Source organism: Camponotus vicinus, unplaced genomic scaffold (genome assembly GCF_025532165.1).
Source record: "Camponotus vicinus isolate PSW18456_S1 unplaced genomic scaffold, iyCamVici1.0 SCAF_1, whole genome shotgun sequence".
NCBI classification, from domain to species: domain Eukaryota; kingdom Metazoa; phylum Arthropoda; class Insecta; order Hymenoptera; family Formicidae; genus Camponotus; species Camponotus vicinus.
This window is the reverse complement of record NW_028141945.1, coordinates 29,462,333-29,477,600: the sequence shown is the minus strand read 5'-3', so window position 1 is coordinate 29,477,600 and position 15,268 is coordinate 29,462,333. Positions and strand designations below refer to the sequence as shown.

The 15,268-nt window shown below is 35.6% G+C and overlaps 1 protein-coding gene and 1 long non-coding RNA gene across 5 annotated transcripts in view; one reads left to right on the top strand and one right to left on the bottom strand.

Annotated features, from left to right (window-relative positions):
- Positions 1-15,268, bottom strand: part of Svp (COUP transcription factor 2) — a 315,105-nt gene that overhangs the window by 242,120 nt on the left and 57,717 nt on the right. For all 4 annotated transcript variants that reach the window (XM_083106213.1, XM_083106143.1, XM_083106065.1 and 1 more), the window contains one exon: positions 12,005-12,260. The gene's annotated coding sequence lies outside the window, so the exon portion shown is untranslated. The remainder of the gene's footprint in view (positions 1-12,004; positions 12,261-15,268) is intronic.
- Positions 12,836-15,101, top strand: LOC145975750 (uncharacterized). The gene is made up of 3 exons (XR_014440082.1): positions 12,836-12,866; positions 13,629-13,975; positions 14,493-15,101. It is a non-coding gene; the product is annotated as an uncharacterized LOC145975750 (long non-coding RNA).

Genomic DNA, 15,268 nt, shown 5'->3' with positions numbered 1-15,268 from the left:
TGCGAACTCATAAATATAAATCGGCTATTTTTCTAATTAGATCGTTAACGCGCGCGACGAGACAGATTGGAAGGTTTCCCCGGAAAAATAAACGGAAATTCGCGGAATTCGATTAATTTCGAAACAAAGCGTCAACGTCGACGTCGAGAAGAGCTTCCTTTTCAAAATAGTGCGATAATTTAATGTACTGAACAGGAAAATATTCAAATAGAAGCAATAGCAAAGGCGTGTTGCACTTATCGCACTTTTAATTTCTTCTCTATAGAAAAGCTATTTCTCGTTATATTATACATCAAGATTAATTTCACAAACAGAAGAAACAATTCAAATTTATTTTCTCTGAAAATATATAATAAATTATCAAAAAACGAGAAATATATTTTTTCTTTCTTCTTTTCTTTTTCTAAAAACATGCATTGAAAATATTAATTAAGAATGAAAATAAAAAAAATAATAATACGTACATCATTTTTAAAAAGTAAGAAAAAAATATATATATTATAAATGATCATTATCATATGATTTCAGTATCAATAATTAAATATATAGAAAATGCACGAAAAAAATTGAGAAAATAAATATCGAAAATTTTGTTTTCAATTATGTAAATATTAAATTCTAAATATTAAAAGATTTTTGACTCATCAAAGTATCAAAAGTCGATAATTTTCTTTTCTGGCACCGTAGTATTGATGGTCATCCCTAACGCATACATGACCATCACATCGCGACCGATACTTCTGCGCAGACACGCCTGCCTATTCTTCCGTTTTTTTTCTTTGCTCTCTCGCCCTTCGCCCTCATCCCTTCGACGAGCGATCGCCACCACTGGCTAGCAGCACGAGAGTCAAAAGGCAATCGATAGTGGGCGGCCGACATTGACAGCGGCTGCCCTTCTTTCATGCATATGCTGATGTCACCCATACATTTCGCGGGGACGTCAGCGGCGATGGCTATCGTGGTCCACGTCGGCACACGTCGTGAGATTAAATTTGTTATGTTGATTCGAAAGGAGATCTCTTCGCTCTCTTTCTTCGGCCGTGCTGGCCCGAGAATCGATCGCTCGACCGGCGCTTCGGATAAAGTCTCCCTTTCTCGAGAGAAGTACTCGGGAGAACCGAGTGCATATCTTGGAACAATGTACTGTAAGATGGAGGTCGAACAGCGACAAAGGTTGCAATAGCAGAGAAATAACAAAGAAACAAATTGCAGTCACTTAATATCGAAAAAAAATCATCATAATGAGTATTTCGTAAAAAATTAAAAGTAACAAATCATTAAAAAATTAAATAATAGAAAAAAATACAGCAAGCATATAAAAAAATTATTTCCAAAGAGCGGAGTCCATTTTTTAGAAATATATTTGTCAGAAAATATATTTCAAAATTATATAACCAATAGTTTTTCAAATCAGAAATAAGCAAGGTAGACAAATAAACTAAGACTTAATGATAATCGCGTTCTAATAAATAATAAATAATGGTGCATAGTAATATATATAATTAATTATCGCTCTTAAAGCAAGAAATAATGTTAATACTTATAAGAGAGTAATTATGAAATAACGCACAGGCGAATGAATGTTAACGAGCGGGACGGAAGTTGTGCAGCGCGTTCGATCCAACGACGAATCGAACGACGTAAAAAGCCGACGGTCGTCCACAATGGGCTGACGAAGAAGCATTGTCATTCTTGACTTTCGCGGACTCCGCGATCCTGTCCTCCCAGAGGACTCTCTCCGGCCGGACTGTCGCGAAGAACGGGACCACGCGGCGCGCGATGCGAATGGACTCCGCCGTATGAATGTGGCTTTTAATTATGTTGTGAATAGGAGCGCGTCTGCCATACAAGTCATACCGCGCGAGCCAGAGTTTAATATAACGTTCGTAATAATAGCTTTGTAAACGAATGGAAAAAAAGGATGGAAACGCGTCTGGAAAATGACGGGAACGTCTGCCAATGCTGCCTACTGCCACCGCCGTGTTGTGTCTCTCTCTCTCTCTCTCTTTCTCTGTATGTATGTGTGTACATATACATATGGTGTGTGATGTATGATGTATGTATGCTGCGAAAATGCATAATATAACCTCTCCGCTTTCGATGAAAAGCGTCGCTGTTATTTCTGTACTTCCATCCGCGTCAAAGGGCCGATTGCACGAATGGCTGCAAAGCCACCGCGCTCTATCCGACATACGGCATAGTCTCCTCTTTGAAGCCGGTTAATTATATTTTCTTTCTCTGTGTTGCAACTGGAATTGTGTGTAGAGTTCTCTGGAAGAAAAGTTTAATTCCCGTTAGCTCGTTTTTCAGCCTCTCAATCAGTTGTATCTTTATCTATATTCGTGCCAAATATCACATTTTAAAAATGCAACACTTTGCAAGTATGTGAAATAGAAATATATAATTTTTAGATACAACCAAGTTACATTTTTATAGGATAATTTTAATATTATCTATCTGTTTACACAATTTAGATTACTCCTTCAAAGAACTCTTCATTTAAAAAAAAATTCGATAGATTTCAGATTGATAGTCAAAAATGCGCAAATGAATTAAGTGCGAATTGTAGCGAGCGACCGAATTGAGAACGGACGGTTTCTATTTATTTGCTGCGATAGCCTCGAGGTTTTTGTCATCCAATCGATAATCATCCGCATCGAACGTTTAAAAAAAGTGACGTCCAAGCAAGTGGGATGCGTGATTGGTCTTGTAAGCAAAAACTCTGGCTCTCGATTAGTGAAGATCAGAGGGCAGGCTATGAGGAATGAATGTCATTTAACACGATTCATACGATAGAGACAAATGATTAAAATATGATTCCATATGATCGAATATATAATAATAGTTAGTATATTCTACATTGAATCTATCATTGTTTTTATCATTGTTTATTAAAGAAAGAAATTAATGAAACATATGTTTATAGCTTTTTATGCGATATCTATAAGTTTCATTATTTTAACGAATCAATTTCTATTCTATTCTGCTGCTATACCCTGAGAAAGTTTCGTTGATGAATGTGCAACGATGGCTCGTGCATTGCAAATCGAGCGAAATCATCCACAAAGATCAACTGATCAATTATTCAGTAAAACATCCTCACACATTCTCATCTCTACACATAATACTTCAGATTTTAAAGCTGTGTAATATCTCGCAAGATTAAATCTAAAAAGTTTAAAAATAAACCGCGTTTCCGCGAGAATAAGAGGCACAATGAGTCTACCGAGGGGAGAACGAAGGGGAATGACAAGAAGGAGTATCGCTGGAATCATCAGGGCGTATCGTCTATCATCAGGCAAACGAGTATACTCGAGGACGCAGCACCACGTCGAACTAATGTTTCATTAAGAGGAACAGCTGCGCCGTTGTCACTTAATTTATTAAGCAACGCGTTAGCCACTTGTTACGCCGCGAAACGGCCCTGCTCGCGGGGTTCCTCGCTTCGATGCCAAAACACATTTAACATCGTCACAAGTAAAGTTACTTTGTGAATACAGTAATATCCCCGTGATGAAAGAATAATAGAGATGGAGTAACAGTTCTGAACTCTTTGATTTAAGCTCCGCTGAATCAGCTCCACTGAATTTTTAAAAGTTGTAAACTAAGTTAAAAACACTTCTTATTCTTTTATGCACGATTTTTAACTTTTTAATTAAAATTTAAGAAAATTCATTGCTTTCAGTATCGGCACGTTTGTCTGAAATAACATTATCATTTAAATTATCTTTTCGACGATGCTAAATGAATAATTTCGAGAGAATTTCCTATTAAAAAAACGTTCCTAAAATATATCGACAACATAAACATCTTGATCAAAAACTGCAATCGTCATGAAAAATCTTTTTCAACCTTTATTCGTAGATTCAAAAAACTGCTCGAGTGTTAAAAGTTTTAGGTTGGAGTGCACCAATTCGGAGTAAACCCTACTCTGGTAGTAAAAATTGGCTTCTATAGTAAATCGGAGACTTCCATTAGAAATTGAGTTATTACAATAGTAAGGTTCAATTGCTACTATCATAGTAATTACTTTGGAAGTAAAATTAAATATTCTCCTAAAGTAAATAATGTGCAGAGAGCACCACTGTAGAGTAATTTACTTCTAGCCTAAAGTATAAGAGTAACTAGAGCAAAAATTACTTCTTCAGTGCGGTAGGAGTAAAGTCAACGAGTAAGGAATCAGAAATAAGAAATAAGGTTAATAGCAAGCAATTAATGTTCCTTTTCATTTGAGTTTCTAAAATAGATTTAGGCCTACTAGATTATTTGGATTATATGGATATTGATGAGGAGGACAATGTAGTGATACGTAATATAAGAGAGAGAAGAAATCCAATGGAGATTTATACTGACGGGGAGTTCCGAGAGCGATTTGGTTTAGCTTTCGCCTTCTTTGCCTTTGCTTTTAAATCTTTCCACAAAATTCGCAACTGATTCTCAGATCTCTCCTGCTGTGCTTCAGCATTGTACTCAATACGAATCTTTCGCCAAGCTTTATTTTTAAATTTTAATGTCATAACATCATGTTTTCTAGATTCAATAATACCAATATGACTTTTCATTAGCTCAACAAATCTAGCTTTCTCTGCCTCTGTCATATTCTTGCTTCGTTTTTTCTTTTCTTCTTCTTTTCTCTCCATTTTCAACAAGTCAAAAGAAAAGCAATGCATAATTGCTCACACACAAAATACGAAATATTCGTAAAAATACGCAATAATAAAACTGAAGAAAGTTTAATAAAGACGTAGAAATATTTAAGACCTTACTAATCTAACCTAACCTAATCTAACCTCAAATTAGACCACAAAAATATTGTAATAACTCTGCTCCCTAGAGGAAAGAACCATACTACAAGAGTAAATAGAGCTTACTTCTATAGTTAAAACTACAGAAGTAAATTTAATATTAGCTCTCCAACGTGTACAATAGAAGTAATTTACTCCCGGTATAAATTACTTCTGTAGTTTGAACTATGGAAGTAGGCGATACTTCTGAAGTAAATCCGATTGATTTGCACTCCAGCCTTAATCTGGAGGAATTAATTAACCGAGAAACGGAACATGTTGCAATTAGATATACCAATTTCGACAGCGCGGATTTTATACGCGTCTTATTACGTCTTCCATCCTGTTACTTCGCAGCAATCCTTGGTATGGGCGGCTACGTGGCGACATAAAGTCACCCAAGAGCCGCGACAGCCAGAACGTAGGAGCAGGGGGAAGAAGGGGGGAAGAAGGGGGAGGAGAGGAAGCTTTCCTGGAAACCTTTTGGTACACAACGAAGCGCGGGTTTTACAGCCTCGTCGCGCGGTCACAGATGGGAAGGCGCGATATAAAAACTGGGTGCGCGCGCGTATTCGTCCCGCAGGAATGCGGTTTACATACGTTCCCCTTATTCACGTTATATTCACGTCTTTTCCTCCTCGGCGAACTTTTACTTCCCGCCTCTCACCCTCCATCGCCACCCTTCGTTGCTCCGTATGTATTCGCACGTTCCGTTTCCCCGAGATACTATTTTACAAAACTTACATAGCTAGATCTGTCAACCCTATTCGTTCATTCTCGCGTATAATAATTTAGTACAAACAGTCATCAGAGCGTGTAATAGTAGTTACATATACAAGTTATTAAATAAAAAAAACGTAATCAAATTTTTATTTTTTATCGCATTTATTATCGCTTTAGACAGCACCCTTTGTAACAGACTCCGATATAAAATACTTTTGTTATTTCTTTTATTATATTATCACTTTCGCGCTGAAGATGACCCAAAAATAGGGTCGAAACGTTCGCTATCCTCTCTTTGTATTCGTTTACTATCAATATTTATTTGATTGTATTATAAATAAATGTGTTATAACATCGACACTCGACTCGTATTGCCATTATAACTGTTTTGTTTAATTTTATTTTTTAAATTGCAGACTCAATTTATCGCTGATATAACGCTAGTTCTTCAGTCTTGTCATGTTGTTGTGTTGATTCATACGTAGCTTTTGCGAAAATTCTTACGCGCTAAGCACGAAATAAGCGTTAAGCATTTTCGGTCATGCTCACGCATGAAGATATAGCTCGGAATTGGTAAGATGGTAACCCGGTAAAATGTAGTAACGTAGACCCAGCTGACTTTCGTAAGCGGATCACGCGCACTGCTGAGTGCTTTACGGCATCACTTTTTTCCCGCGCGCCTACTTCTTCTTCATCTCTTTCGCCGCCACCGCCCTTCTCGGCCTCTGTATTTTTTCTCGTCGGCGATCATTTCTACTTTGCCGGTTTGTATCGTACTTTATTTCGAACGCTCTTTAAATGCGACACTTAATCCGCAGATTAAAGATCCTGATCGGATTATCACGTTATCCAAAATCATTATTCATTCCATATATTATAAATTGCGTAATTTTCTGCGGCATAAAAAAATTCATAGAAACAAGACACTCCGTGTTGATCCCTAATTTACTATTACAAAAAAATTTTTTGATTAAAAATAACTTTTTTATCAAATGATCAAATGATCGAATAAAATGTGCAATGTCAGCGATTGATGTTTGATGCATCAATTAGTCTCGAAACAAAATATTCTCCAATATATCGGCCAATAAAACAAAGATCTTTCGGGGATTGTCACATCATAAATTATCATAAAATATACAGGGTGTCACAGGTATCATCCGTCAAAAAAAACCATAAATAGAGCTCGCTAAACTAAACTAAAAAGTCCTATACCATTTTGCAAAGAACCACGTAAAATTTCGAGATATTAATTAAGGAAGATCGGCTAATAAGCGCACAATTGGCGTGATTAGACAGTCGGCCATTCCAGCGAGGACAACGCGGAGTGATCGGATTGTATTTTTGCAATATTCCCACGCGGTTTTGTAAGAAATTTTAATCACTTTCTAGTCAAATAATTATTTTTCAAATAAAAACCATTTTTAACATTTAAAAATCAATATGGTCCTTATTTGAAAAATAATTTTTTGACTAGAAAGTGATTAAAATTTCTGACAAAACCGCGTGGAAATGTCATAAAAATACGATCCAATCACTTCGCACCGTCCTCGCTAAAATGGCCGACCACCTGCCTAATCACACCGATCGCGCGCTTATTAACCAATCTTTTTTAATTAATATCTCGAAATTTTACGTGGTTGTTTGCAAAATGGTATAGAACTTTTTAGTTCAGTTTAGCGAGCTCTACTTATGGTTTTTTTTTTACGGATGATACCTGTGACACCCTGTATATAACAGAGATAGTATGTGTATCTTATTATAAAACTCCGGCAAATAGAAATACGGTTTAAGAGAAAAAGCTTCAATATAAAATTTAAACAACCTTCGTCTAGTCGTCTTTGCTTGAACAATCTTAATGCAATTTAAAAGCATAAAACACTCTCCATATATTTTTAATAATCATTTAGCATAAAAGAATATTATTAATAAACAGTAATGTAATAATCCACGAATATAATCGGACGTAAGCCATCATCAGTAAAAGAACGAAAAACTATACGGCCAACAGAAGAGATAAGGGACAAGATGGGAAGAAAGAAGCACACGATTATGTAGACACGCGCGCACGTTGCCGAAGTGGGTAGGGAACGAGCCACGCCATAAAACACGGGGAATCCGGGGCTTTATTTTATTTCATTCAATTCTTCACGGGCGACAACCGCCCCGGGAATATGGAATCAAGTTGTTACGTCGCCTTACGGAGGATGACGAGATCGAGGCAGAGGAGCAGGAGAAGAGGACGAAGAAGCAAAAGAAGGAGGAGGAGGAGGAGGAGGAGGACCGGCGCAGTAGTAGATATCGGTAGTTTCGCCGCCCGAGGGGGAAAGAGAGACCGGCATCAGGGAGACACATTCCGCATAACCAAGTGGCGGGCACGCGCTGCGATAAAGTATCGCTCGCTCTTGATACGTACATGCGTGCATGCGTACGTGCGTGCGTCGCGCATTCTGTATGTGTCCCGGGTCCGCCGAATAGAGTTCGATATTATTGCGTTACGTATGCGATAGATCCACTTGCGACAACTCCTTTTGTTAAGGTGACTCTAAAATTTTGCTCCGCTACTACACATGCGTATACAGGGTGTCCTAGATTTGATTCCTCTTATTATTTTGTACATAAAAGTATTAAAGTAAGATAATCGAAAAATGAATATTTTACAAGATATTTTATGATTTACGTAAAATTAAGAAATTATTTCAAGCCTCATAACTCGGAAAGTACTTAATGAAAACTAACTTAATTATAGTGTTTTGGAAAGCTCTCGAGATGAGCTACAAGAATGTGCAAAAATATATAGGGTATTCCATTTAAAAAAATTGAAGTGACCTTCACGTGACCTTCAAATGACTCTTCAAAGTCAAACCAATGGTACCATCTTATGGCCCCCTCGAAACCAAACAACTTTTGTCTGAAACATTTTTCTCTAAAATGCTTAGTTTTTGAAAGAAAAGGGTACGGGTGGTCTAGGACACCCTATATATACGTTTCACTGATTTTCTTCCTCAGCGGAAAATCCTGGTTTTCACTATAAGAATATAATATTAATGATGTATTGAAAAAGCAGAAGCGATATGTGCTGGATAATAGCTGGATCATTAATAATCTTACGTCTCGCTTTTCTAAATTTAATGCCAGACATTCTTAATCTAGAGGTGCATTTTTAATTTGATATTTTTATGCAAAAAAGAGAATTTTTGATTACATGTAATTTCGTCGCAAGAAATTCTTCCTACACCTGTACATTTCATTTCGATCACAATGCATCAGATGATACGTTTAACAAATTTTGCCGACGAAGGAGAAGGTGAATGAGAGATATCGGTCTTTCTCGCTTGCTCGTTTGTTCCCATCGCACAAGACGGTCTCGTCTAGAGCGATGCACAACGAAGAATCGAACCGTATTTGCATCAAATGACTCGTTCACGCGCGAACATAAACGTCCGTGAAGGCAGACGGGATAGAGTGAATTACGTTCACCGTTAATTGTGGATCCATTCTGTGATTTTTAGAAATGGTACGCGTTTGCGCGCTTCCCACCGAGAAAGGTCACGACTGTCCATCAACGGCAAGTGCGTGCAGTCAACGCGAAATTTACGACCTTGCCATCTACGGGCCACGGAGCACCACATTTTTCTTCATCGGCGAATGACGATAGCGACGACGGCAGCCGGATGGCTAAAATATATGAATCGATAGCAGAAATAAATTCTTGAAAAACTTGATTTTTTTCTGGACAAATAGATATAGAATAATTAATAATAAAAACATATTTTTATAAATTTTACATACTTTCGGCGACGAATTAATAGAAATTCTTGAAAAATTTATTGTAGTTTCTACTGCGAATTTAAACGTTTTCACGTTATCTATGATATATAATCATTACATAATTAATATTGAATAAATTGGTAATTAAGTTTTAAATTAAATCGTGGATGAATCTAATCACATTTGAAAAGTAAGATTTCGAAAAATTAAATTGTATTACATTTACGTCTTTCAAGCTTAATGAGTTTCAATTGATAAAAATGTTAGGAAAATAATTTAAAATTAATTCTGACTAATAAATCTCGCATTTTATATATCTTAGACTAATATTTTAGAAAGAAGATACTTTAGAAAAAAGATGAATTTCATCATACAAAAAATAACATTATTATATTATTTATATCATATATATCACAATTCTTGCACATGACATTTCATGTAATATTTGCATTTAATATAATATTATATGTAATATAATAATATTAATGTAATGTTATATTTCATTTTTCTAATAAAAATTGAATTCGTTTCTGTCGAAAAAATTTTCTTCTGTCGCGGCACGCGCGTATATAATATTCGACCATCTTTGGAGTCGCCGTTTGACAAATTGCATCGTTTAGCTTTTAACCGAGCTTCCCACGCCCCGCATTGTTGTCGAACCACCGTAAAATCGCCTCAAAATCCGTCTCGAAGCAAAGATCGATGGCGCAGAAAAAGATTAGCGAAAGTTTTATATAAATTCGCGCTGGTAGATCCTTTTTAGTTGAACAAATTTTTTTTATTTTACATTTCTTTTTTAATTTATTAATCAATAAGAAAATTTAATTTAATTTTTGCAATATAAATAAATATCAGATAATACATCTTTTAATCAAATAAAGCATTGAAGTCATATGCATAACATCTTTAGACATGTTTTTATTGTATAACACAATTAATAGAGAATATTTAAATGAACTCTTTTAATTAAATAATGTATAAAATTACGAAATATTCTAAAGAGTATTAATGATTATGAAAAACACAAACATTACATGCAAACGATTTTTTCGATAAATTGTTAAATTATTAAAAAAATGAAAAATATTGTGATTATATAAATTATTATAAAAAAGATCTGGTTAATTCATGAAGCGCTATAAAGTTTTCTAGAAGTAATTAATGCTAATTGTTGTACCATAAAATACTAGGCGAATGACCGCGAAATAACGAGATCTGATGTAGCCAGTGGACTTTGTAATTTCATGGAAGACAGATGATTAGAACGTCTTTGCCGAGCATAGATAGAAATCTTGTGATCGCATCCAGATCGAACCATCTGGTCCGGATCGTCACGCCCAGAATGCGTGACGCCGGAAAGCAATTTTAAGATACATTAAACGAGGAATCGTCACACCCGCCGGCAAACAATAAATTATTCACACCGGGCCACGTGACACGATGCTCCGACAACCTTACATCAATTCGACATGGAATTTTCAGCTTCTTCTATGCAATTCTGTGATTATCGATGCCTAAAGCAAAACCCTCTTCTTTTCGTCGTTGAGAAACTACCGAGATCGTAATAGGATAATAACAGATTCGATATGAATTCACGATTGCAATGATGATATCTCTTGCGAGTAATTCATTGTCAATTGCAATTTTTTCATAAAGTGCTACAGCATGCGGCTACTTTGTAATTATAATTTTAAACTTCAAGTCGTATATTTAATCTCGATTCAAAATCAATTTTACGACTCGATCGACAAAATTGGCTTATAAGATTCATACTTTCTTATAAATGTATCTTATCTGTGTAAATCTATAAATCATAATATAATTAAACAAAATTAGTACTATTAACAATAGATTTAATTTTTTTTATTAAACTAACAATAAGATATAAGATAGAGAAAAGAGAAGAATGTTTTTTTTCCAAATTCCAAATATTCCGTATGGATATATATTTTTTCCTTATGTAAACGATCATTTTCCAGGATTACTTTTATCTCGATCACTCGCGGAGTAGGCAAAAGTTCGGTCACGATGGAAACGAGGCAATAAATAAACGATATAACGGCGTGCCGCCGTTTGTCAAACGGTTCGTAAGGCGCTCTCTATTCGAGCAGATGATTACGCGAACCGAGATCACAGGGCGTGACCCGACGGGAGTTTTTCTTAAATGAGACGTTTAGTTTTCCCCTGGATCGGGATATAAAACGCGGACGTAACCCAGTACGCCCACAAGCCATAGCGCAGAGTTTTTCCATAGAGGACCCTTGCACGCCCATCAACGCCGGTCGCATACCGGCATTGTAGTCGATACACAAGCGCGACCGCTGTCCGGCATTGTCCGAATTCATATATACAGCAGCCGTTCGAGTCTCGTTACGTGTGTCGCACGTCTATTTTAACCGACAGCGAACGCGTGTCGCGAACAAAACGCTGGACAGAGGTGGAAATTTTAGCACAGCTGTCATTCGCTTCTTTCCATACTTCTTGAAAATCGTTTACTTCGGCAATAAAATTACCGCATCCATTACCTTGGCTCGCATTCGCAAATTTTCGCGATCATGACAATAACATGATCATAACAAGAAATATTGGGATTTTTCAGAACTAGAAATAATTGATTAAAATATTGTCATATAATAAAGAAATTTACAGATTTATACATTAATGTCAATTCCATTATTTAAAGACAGGTAGGTAGATAGATTGGTATGTAAGCAAGGGCCACTGACCTCGTCTTAGTGGATTGCGTGCTCGGAATACATCATCCGCAGTAGCTATCTGCATCGTCATTGAACCCCTTGATCAATCTGGTCAAACCAGGAGTCGTGGTCGATTGCCCGCTACTGAAGCCAAGATGAATCGGACGGGCCATTAGACGCTGCGATCCTGACAATCAGCGATTGCTCGAGGCGTACTAAGGGATGCATCCTCATGATTTATGTAATCCGTCCCACTTCGATCCATGCATAATTCCTTATTAGAGGACTGAAAATATTTAAAAAAATTATAGGGTAATCCTATTTTTACTAATTATTAAATTTAAAAAAAAATTATTAAATTAAAAAAAAACAAAATGTAATAATTAATTTAAGGTAGATGTTCAAGTAAAACTTTGTAATTTAATTGCTCCAATTACGTTATATTATCCCTGTTCTTTTTGATTTTTTACACTTGACTCACTAATGTCAATTATATTACAGTGCCCCAAAATTTGACATATGTTACTTCCAACGCAAATGGATCGTATAGAGAACTTCCGGAAAGGGCGAGTCGCGTGAGATCATTTTTCGTATAGTTCCTTGGTTTGTTGGACCGAAACCTTCTGGCAAGAAGCTGGCGCGAACCGAGAGAGCATATGATAATGTTTCTTGGACGTGCATGGGAGGAGGGGATATTTCTCGGATCCTGTGGGAATTTCACGTAGGACGAAGAAGGGAATAGAGAAAGAGAAAGAGAGAGAGGGAGACACAAGAAACGCATTCGTAGGCGTCAGGAAGTGTCGGAGATCAGGAAACACCAGCTTCCACAAGAGCAATATCGCATCTGTCCAGTGACATCTAGCAACATGTGCGTTCAGCCGTTACAGCTAGTGTAAGCTTGCGCTATCATGCCCGTCACGCTTTCATATTATAACTAATCCACCTCATTTGTATATGTATCCATATATATATGTAATGTACACTTCGAGAAATTAGCATGTTCGTGTAAAGCAAGAAGACGTTTGTTCTACTGTCAAGTTGCATCAATTCCAATGTTAAAAAAATTTTCCATTTTTTACCTCATCGTTAGATTGATCTCAGTTTATGATTTTTTTACTTTGTATAAGCTTGTGACAAATTAATAATTAAGATAAAAATGTTGCGATTGAGTACTTGACATCAAGTTTGAAAGTCATTTTAATAAAACAGAATTTTCAATAAAAATATGATTAATAGCGTCAATAATTTAATTATTTTGTTTGAAAAAAATACACCTTTACTTTCTATTATTACTTATATTTTTTCGATATTAATTATAATTTGAGTTTTTTTAAACGCTATTAGCTCTATGTAAAAAATACATGATTTAAAATTGCTAATAAAAATATTAATATAATGATTAAAAACTTGTTAAAAAATTGTCACACTCTTATTTTCTTAAATTATGTATAATTGCATAACAAAATAAAGATAGATGATACTATGCAATATGATAATGTAATTAAAAAATTCTTATATAGTTTTCTCACATTTTTAGATATTAAATTAATAAATATCTACAAAGATATGATTTAATCAGAAATAATATTTATAATATGCACAAAAATTAATACTTTAAAGATTTGAAGATCGAATTGCTGCAATTTGTGCGTAGAACGAAAATACCTCACGTCTCGTTGGTGCGAGAAGCAGCCGGAGTCGCGGAACCAAATCTATTTAAAATTTCACAAAAGCGACAGTCCTCGTCCTAAAGTGAACACGCCAGCATACCGGCGACACGGTGTTTGGGATCAATAGGCCACTTATTTCTGTGCTCTCTTTTTTTCGGCCGCCTTTTCTTCGCCGCATCGCGCACGCGGTGAAGCCTGCAACTCACTCGGCTAAGCCTAAAAAAGCACTCGCCCGTTTTCTCGACCGCATCGCGAAGATGTATTTATTTTGGAACAAGAGGAGTACACACATTCTCGGTCGCTTCTCGAAGTATCAGCCACTTCATAATGAGTAAGCACAATAAACTTTTGCACAGGATATATACTTATTGTTTTGTTGTATTTATATATACTTATGTTATACAACATTGTCGATCTTTCTAAATCCATATAAATTGCATGTAATAAATAGAAGCCATTGTATAATTATTCATATTTTCATGACATTAGAATAATTTTGCTTACAAATATACATACGCAATAAATTATTTTTTCAGATATTGATTTAATAATGATAACATCATAAAGAAAATAATTAATACAAATGTATGAAATGTAAAATACTTTGAACATCTAGAAAAAAAATTTAATCGTGTTCTATCTATTAAAAAAAAAAGTTAAAAATTTGTTCAAATACTTTTTATATTTTATCATAATTTTCTCATAAAGAAAATTAATAATGGCTCAATTAACGAAAATTATTAAAATAAAATTCTTTCCTCAGAGCGATGACAAGTTGCTACAATGAAATATCATTTATTTGTTCCCTCTTCCAGAGGCACGATGGTAATTGTTACTCGAAATTTCAGAACGACAAACTGTTCTAGGAAGATGGCGATGCGTACGGTAGACTCTCGAATACGAGATTGTCTTTTATGGTGCCGTTTCCAGACCCTCGAAAAAGTCCTGCGAGGCATAAAGATGAGATCTCAAGGAAACCCTCTGCTTAACCTGGAGTTAGGTATCCCGGCCATTAAGAGTTACGGAACGAGAATTACGATGCGTGGAAAGCTGCGACTTCGCCTTTTAAACACAACAGAGCTCTCGCGAATACGATTTTACCAGAAGATTATCGCGCACAATATTTACATGAATTTTGTGATCGAAGCTAATTATAGTATAGAGAATTATAGTATAGAGTATCAAAGCAACGGATATCGTGCAGGTGCTATATTCTACGTTGATCGTCCATCATTATAGCTAGATGCTTACTCAGGTGATGAAGTCGCTTATTATCATCATTAGGCACCGTAAACCGACTGGGAAAACCATTAAAAGGAGAAAGGAGCCGTATCAAGATGTAAAAAACTGCTCAAACAAGAAATATATTTAATACGAGAATTGCTTTTCTCCACAAGTACGTTAAAATCGTTATATAAATCCTTTCGCAATAAACGTCTGATTTGATTAAAATTGAAAGAATCTTGATAAAAATTAATGAAAGTGTAGTGAATTAATGAAAATTGTACACTATCAAAATATTAAAAAATTAACTCTATACAATCTCTACGATATTCTTTTTCACAAAAAATCTATATGTATAATTTTAAGCACGAAAATCATAATCATAGAAAAATATGCGAGA